The sequence below is a fragment of the Mangifera indica genome, chromosome 19, assembly GCF_011075055.1.
Source record: "Mangifera indica cultivar Alphonso chromosome 19, CATAS_Mindica_2.1, whole genome shotgun sequence".
Taxonomy (NCBI): domain Eukaryota; kingdom Viridiplantae; phylum Streptophyta; class Magnoliopsida; order Sapindales; family Anacardiaceae; genus Mangifera; species Mangifera indica.
This window is the reverse complement of record NC_058155.1, coordinates 5,131,799-5,139,210: the sequence shown is the minus strand read 5'-3', so window position 1 is coordinate 5,139,210 and position 7,412 is coordinate 5,131,799. Positions and strand designations below refer to the sequence as shown.

At 32.9% G+C, this 7,412-nt stretch overlaps 1 pseudogene; it reads left to right on the top strand.

The window, feature by feature from the left end:
• Positions 1-2,208: 2,208 nt before the first annotated feature.
• Positions 2,209-6,871, top strand: LOC123203734 (annotated as a pseudogene).
• Positions 6,872-7,412: the final 541 nt, after the last annotated feature.

The window sequence follows — 7,412 nt, the reverse complement described above, 5'->3', positions numbered from 1 at the left end:
AATATAGGGCAAAAAGTCGTGCATCATATGATTTTTTAATTAAAAATAGTGGAATTAAATGCATAATATTGAATAGGTACATAAGGCTTGCAAAAAAGTGTAACTTAATAAGTACATTAAATGCATAAAGAAATCCTTCATTAATGCCAATTGGTGTCTGAGATCAAACTGAAATCCATGAAGTGAATGATTGAAACATAAATACATAAATGACACAAAATCCAAAAATAACGATTTTGTCACTCACCTTCATGTAGCTGCTTGACATGCACATTAACAAGAATTGGACCCTACTCTCACAACCTATCAACTCTTAAGTCAAGCTTGCATAATCTCTCTTAATTTATCAATAATTTTTATTTTTATTTTATTTTAATGTTCATTTAATATAATCAATTATTTTTCTTTCTTGAAATTTATTTCAAACTGGATCATAATTCAAATGAATTTAATCTTTTTCATTATTTTGATAACAAGAAAAACCAATACTTTGATAAAATGCCACATTCATAATTGCACTGCTAGAAAAAAACAATAATAAATAGTGTAAGACCATTTTAGTCAAACAAAATCAAATATTAGTGGTAAAATAGTTCTACGTGCATTGTACAAACATTATAAATCCAGTTTAACATGTGTCCACTTGGGTAGTATAAAACATCTTAGTATGCATATTAACAAGAATTGTAAAAAAATGTCATAAAGGGTAATAATAAATTTCTTTTACATGGTCAAGATAGGCATGTGAGTCATTTTCTGCTAGTCCATCCACTTCGGCGATAAGTGAGATATTTAATTTCATATATGGTTAACAAAACATGAGAGATTATATAACTATGTACATTATCACAATTGATCAACATTTTACATTTGGTGATGATGGTCATTTGGAATGGTTTATGTAAAGTATACAACTTATTTTTGAATGAGTTTCTAGGAACACGTTAAGATATAATATTGTTAGAAATTATGAACTAATAAAATTAAAAATTATAAAAGAATTTTGTGAATTAATGAAGTTATTTTAACAACTTATAATTTGTCATTTTATGTTAAGTTGAGTTTATATTGACGTGTAGAGTTATAAAAGTTTGATTAAGTTAAAAAGTTTATAAAATTAGACAGTTGAACAATAATTCTTGGGGGGTGAATGCTCATTTAGTAGGTGCTAGACAGATATATAAGATAACGTCCGTTCCAACAATTAGATGATTTAAAATTAGATGATTTAAAATTCTATAAAAGGGATGTGATCACGACTTTATTTCATTCCAAAATAAACGACCTGATTAAAACAACTCTTAGAGGCAGTTTAGTTTTAATATGTAAAGATTACCTTAGTAATTTATTTTTTATTATCTTGTTTGGTTTGTCATTAATAAAAAATTACAATAATCTTCTATTAATAATGTTGACGTGACAGGTAATATCCACATTCATTACCACCTTTACTTTAAATATTAAAAGATTACCAAGGTAATCTTGATTTTATTATAATTATATTATTATTTATTAATTTTTTGAGACAAAAATAAATTTATTTTTAATTAATATGATAAATAATATAAAAATATTAAAAAATAATTATATTCAAGGACATTTAAGTAAAATAATTTACTAGTATTCTTTTGTTACTTTTAACCAAACACAATAATTATTTATACCTATTAAATTTTATCAAACATAGTATTTATTTATACCCAGTAATCTTCTAAATAATCCATCTTTAAGGTAATCTCTCTATTTTGATAATATAACATTACTCAAACTAAACGCCTTCTCAAAGTAAATTTTGTATGACCGCCACTGGCCTCCAAGCTGTCGGGTAATCATGATTTTTTTTTTTTTTAAATGTATGGCTACAATGACGGGCCATATTGAACTGACTCATAAACCTAGTTTTCAAGTCTAAGCATGATCCACTTAACCTATCGGTTCAGCACAATTTATAGTTTTGCTGATCGGGTCAAAAAAGAAGGGTTCGAGCTGGGCTTCGGGCTGACCTAGCCCCCTGCCATATCAAGTTACGCCAATCACAAACCCCTCGTTAATTTGCTGTTTTATCCAGCTTGTTTGATGATGATTGATGACCGTTTGATTGTAATATGTCAAAAGACAATAATTATGTGAACTAAGAGGATTCGATTTACAATTTTCATCGCTATAAATAATCAAACCTCGTCCATGTAATTTAATCTAGTGTTTCTCTAAGCAAGAAAAAAATGGATGCCATATTTTGTTGTATAATATGGCTTCTCTTCACATGGCTTTCAATAACAGCCCTCAACTCCATTTTCGGAGGAACCAAACCAGCTTCTCGGAAGCTTCCTCCTGGACCCAACAAACTCCCTATCATCGTCAACCTCTTTGTTCTTGGTGAAAAACCACACAGGTCCATAGCCGAGCTCGCCAAGATTCATGGCTCCATTATGAGTCTTCAACTGGGCCAGTTGACCACCATAGTCATTTCTTCCGAATCCATGGCCAAAAAAGTCCTTCTAATTCACGATTCATCTTTCTGTAATCGTTCCGTTCCTCATGCCCTTCTCGCTCATCGGCACGGTTTGGCTTCCAGTCTCCACCGCGTGGAGAACTCTCAGGAAAATCAGAAACTCGCATATTTTCATTACTCAAAAACTTGACGCCAGTCAAGACCTCCGGCGCAAGAAAGTGTAGCAACTCCTTTCTCATGTTCAAGAAAATTGCCATGCCGGTAAAGCCATAGATATCGGCCGACCCGCTATCAGTACTAGTCTTAATTTGATATAAAACTTTATGTTCTCCGTTGACTTGGCCGAACCCAGATCAGAGTTTAGGGACCTGGTGTGGAGAATTGTGGTAGAAGCCGGTAAGCCAAACGTGGCCGATTATTTTCCTGCGCTGGAAAAGACTGATCCCCAGGGGATAAGACGTCGCTTGACCATTCACTTTGGGAAGATGTTGGAGCTCTTTGATCACCTAATTGATCAACGCTTGAAGCTTAGAGAAGTCCCTGGTTATGTTAAAACCAATGACATATTGGAGACTCTTCTCAACATCATAGAAAACAAAACTGAAGCTACCAACAGAGATTCTATCAGGCATTTATTTCTGGTTTGTATTTCTTTAATTTAGCCTGTATTTTTCATGCTTAAAAGTGCATATAGTATTGTTCTTACTTTAAGTCCTCCGATCTCTTTACACTGGGATGAGGTGTTACATATGATTTCTTTGTTTTAGGATTTATTTGCTGCCGGTACTGAAACAACCTCCAACACACTGGAATGGGCAATGGCCGAACTCCTCCAGAATCCTGAAGCCTTATCAAAAGCCCAGTTAGAGCTGGAGGAAACTATAAGCAAAGGGAACCTAGTTGAGGAATCAGACATCACTCAGTTGCCTTACAAGCAATCATCAAAGAAACTTTGAGATTGCATCCGCCAGCACCCTATTTGATTCCCCGCAAATCCTCCACAGACATGGAAATCAACGGCTTCACAATCCCAAAGGACGCCCGATTTTTAGTGAATGCATTTACGATTGGCAGAGACGAATATTTATGGGATGACCCCAATACTTTTTTCCCGGAAAGATTCTTGTGGTCCAATGTTGATGTCAAAGGGTGGGGGACGACGAATCTGCCCTGGATTGCCACTGGCAATCAGAATGCTACGTTTAATGTTGGCCTCGCTTCTTCACGCCTTTGATTGGAAGCTTGAAGATGGCATTACGCCGGAAGAAATGGACATGGAAGACAAATTTGGCATCACTCTACAGAAGGCAAAGCCGCTTCTTGCCATCCCTGCCGCGTACAAATAGAACAAGTTTGACTTGGTAGCAAATAAATAATCTTCATATTTTCAAGTTTATAAGTCATTGTAGTTTTTCCAAGTACAGAAACACGCTTTGAACTGGAATTGGGCTGGATTTGGCCTCGTATGGATTTTGCCTGCATTAACGAGTTGAAGAAATCTGTGTTGGTGTTGGACATGGACTCGGTAACAGTCCAACACTGAAAGCCGAACTCGTTTTTATTTTGGGTTTTGGTTAAAGTTGTTAGTGGGACGGAATTAGAGCTGTCAAAGGCGGACAAGACCCCTATTGAAAAAGCCCGGCCTGAGTTGCGTCAGGCCGGTAAAATTGTTGGTTGATTAGTTTGATACAACATGTCTTAATTAAAAGAAAATTACAGAAGTTAAAAAGAGATATTAATTAAAATAGATATAAAAATTTATATATAAACTTTTTAAAGTAAATTTTTAATGAATTTAATTTTTTAAACAAATTTAATATTTATTCTAACAATATCCCTCTCTAGTAACTATCTCTTCTAAGGAAATTTAAGTCATTATAGTAATTATATAAAAAAAAAATATTATATAAGGATAAATTAGGAAAGTAAAATACAAATTAAGGGTATTTTAGTAAATTTGTATTAATAAGAATGTAAAATAATAAAAAGCCCAAAAGGGTATTATAGTAATTGTATATTTTAGTGTACTATTTCCATTAACTATGTTAGTGTTTTGGGTGGGAAAATGTTAATTACCCAGTATTCTGTTCCACTTCGACCAACAGAGTTAGTGTTTTGGGTGGGAAAATGTTATTAATGCTAAGGGTGGAAAAGGGTTTTTGCACCAAAATTTGGTGGGATAATGTAATTAGCCATTATTGATTACCCCTAATTATTTTAGCCAACTTTTTTTACTTGTTTCAGATTTACTTTCTTGCATGCACCAAAGGAAATGCGCTGTAAAAATGTGGAAGCGTTGCAAACTCTGCTATCTCTAAGGAAATACCCTTCAAGGTACTTGGAATGTGTCTCTACGCTTGAACATATCATGTCAACTCCAACTATTGTTGTAACTGTTATGCTTGGATCAAATCAGATATCCAAAGACTTTGTTGTTCAAAGCTTGAATATAATCATATTTAAAAATATATTTATACAAACTTGGTTAGTCAACCAAACCCCTTGGCCAAACCATCTGACCAAGCCACTCGATCAACCCATCTAGTCAAGCCACCCAGCCAACCCATCCGGCCAAGCCACCTGACCAACCCATTTGGCCAAGTCACCCGATCAATCCATCTGACTAAGCCTCAAAGTTTGAATATAATAATATTTAAAAATAAATTTATGCAGACTTGGCCAGTTGGTTGAGCCACCAGGCCAAGCCCAAAACCCATAATTTGACACGTTTTCGTTTTCAAACAACATAATATTACAAAAACATTTCTTTCTACTTAATTTACTAAACTTTTTCGATTATTTAATCAGTATTTTATCTAATTTAACTTTGAAACAATATTTTAACAATTTTTTTGGTTTTTCTTTTTGTTTTGCTAAACCTTGCTTTTTATCAGGTGATTTTTCTCATTCTAAAGACAAAGTCAAACTAAGAAGTAGGTATATTTGTATAATAAGAAAAAAAATGATTACATGTGTATAAAAAACAAAATAAAGGCGAAAATAATTAATAACCCTAGATTTAGGGTGAGTTTTATTGTTAGAAAATGTCAAAGAGGTGATAAAATTTTAAATTTAAAACTAATATAGGATAAAGATAAAATTTAAAAATTTAAAGGAATAGAGACAAAATTTTATTTTTATAATAGGTCAAAAGACTTATTCCTGTTCAAGGTTTAGTATAAACTCAAACTTATACCCGTTAATTTTTAAAAACTCAAATACCCACTTGCCTATTAAATTTTATTGTTTCTATCATGAGTAAAATCATTATTTAAAAATTTTATTTAAAATCAAATTTTAGAATTACCCTTAAGTTTTAAAATTTTATTTTTGCTTTTTAATCTCATATTTTTTGGGTTTAAAAACTACTTCCACCCCCTACCCCAAAGTCTAGATTCCAATCTCTCATCTTTTTCCCATATACAGCCTTCCCCCCAACCTTATAAAAAATGACAGTTTCAACCCCTCCTACAACATCAGTTTCTAGATTAGCTCCAGCATTGTTCTCCCTCTATCCTTGGCATCCTCCTCTACCGAGACTTAGCTGACATTGCATCCTCCCTTCACTGCCCCCACTTCTCTCTTGTTTGATGTAAAATCCAACAAAATCGAGCTAGAGATTTCACTCAAATTCAGCTTGATTTGCATTGACGTTGACATAACAAGAGAAGCATCAAGAATAGAGCACCTTTATCGTTTTTGACTGAAGATGAAGACAAGTCTTCATTGACCGGTTTCGTTGGTTAGTGATGGTTGGGAATGGAACAAAGACTAAAAGAAAAATTGGGAGGGAGAGCGAATGCGGCCATTGTTATTGGTATCTAAAAATCTTAAGGGGAAACACTTATTTTTTAAACTTTGGGTGGGGGGAATTTGTTAGTTTTTAAACCTAGGGAAAATTTTTAATAGATTTTTAGTTTTTTAAATATATTTGCTAAATAACAAGCCTTTTTTAGTTGCATCCACCAGTTCCCTTTTTGGTCCCCGCAAATCCTCCACAGACATGGAAATCAACGGCTTCCCAATTCCAAAGGACGCCTAAGTTTTAGTCAATGTATGGGCAATTGGCAGAGACGAAAACTTATGGGATGATCCCAACACTTTTCTCCCAGAAAGATTCTTGGGGTCCAATGTTGATGTCAAGGGCAGATATTTTGAGCTCATTCCGTTCGGTGGTGGGCGGCGAATCTGCCTTGGATTGCCACTGGCAATCAGAATGCTGCATTTAATGTTGGCCTCGCTTCTTCACGCCTTTGATTGGAAGCTTGATGATGGCATTATGCCAGAAGAAATGGACATGGAAGACAAGTTTGGCATCACTCTACAGAAGGCAAAGCCGCTTCTTGCCATCCCTGTTGCGTGCAAATAGAACAAGCTGGAGTTACTAGCAATAAACAATCTTCATATTTTCAAGTTTAATTAAGTCAGTGTAGTTTTTCTAATGAAACCATTTTAGGCTTTAAACTAAATCAAATTAAAAAAATACAGTTTGGTCAAATTTAGATTATGATATAAATTTATTAAAAATAATTTACTTTCAAATATTTTATACTTTATAAATAATGACTGAGTTAAAGTCATGGAATATATGAAATAAATATGTAAATGAATATGAAATTCAATAAATATATAATAAAAATTAATATATATATAAATATATATAACAAGTGGTAACACTAATTATTCATTAAAAATTTTTGTTAAATATAATTGGATATATGTATATTTAAAGAAATATGATTTAGTTTGTTAAATATAATTGGATATGTGTATATTCATTAAAAATTGCGTAATTTTGTTAAATATAATTATTCATTAAATGCCCTTTTTACCCCTCTATTAAGCAAAAAAGCCCAATTTTCTTATTTTTTAAGCAAAAATGCCCAATTTTCCTATTCTTAAGCAAAAATGCCCTAAAGTTTTTTAAAATACCAAAATTACCCTTCACCACATCTATATA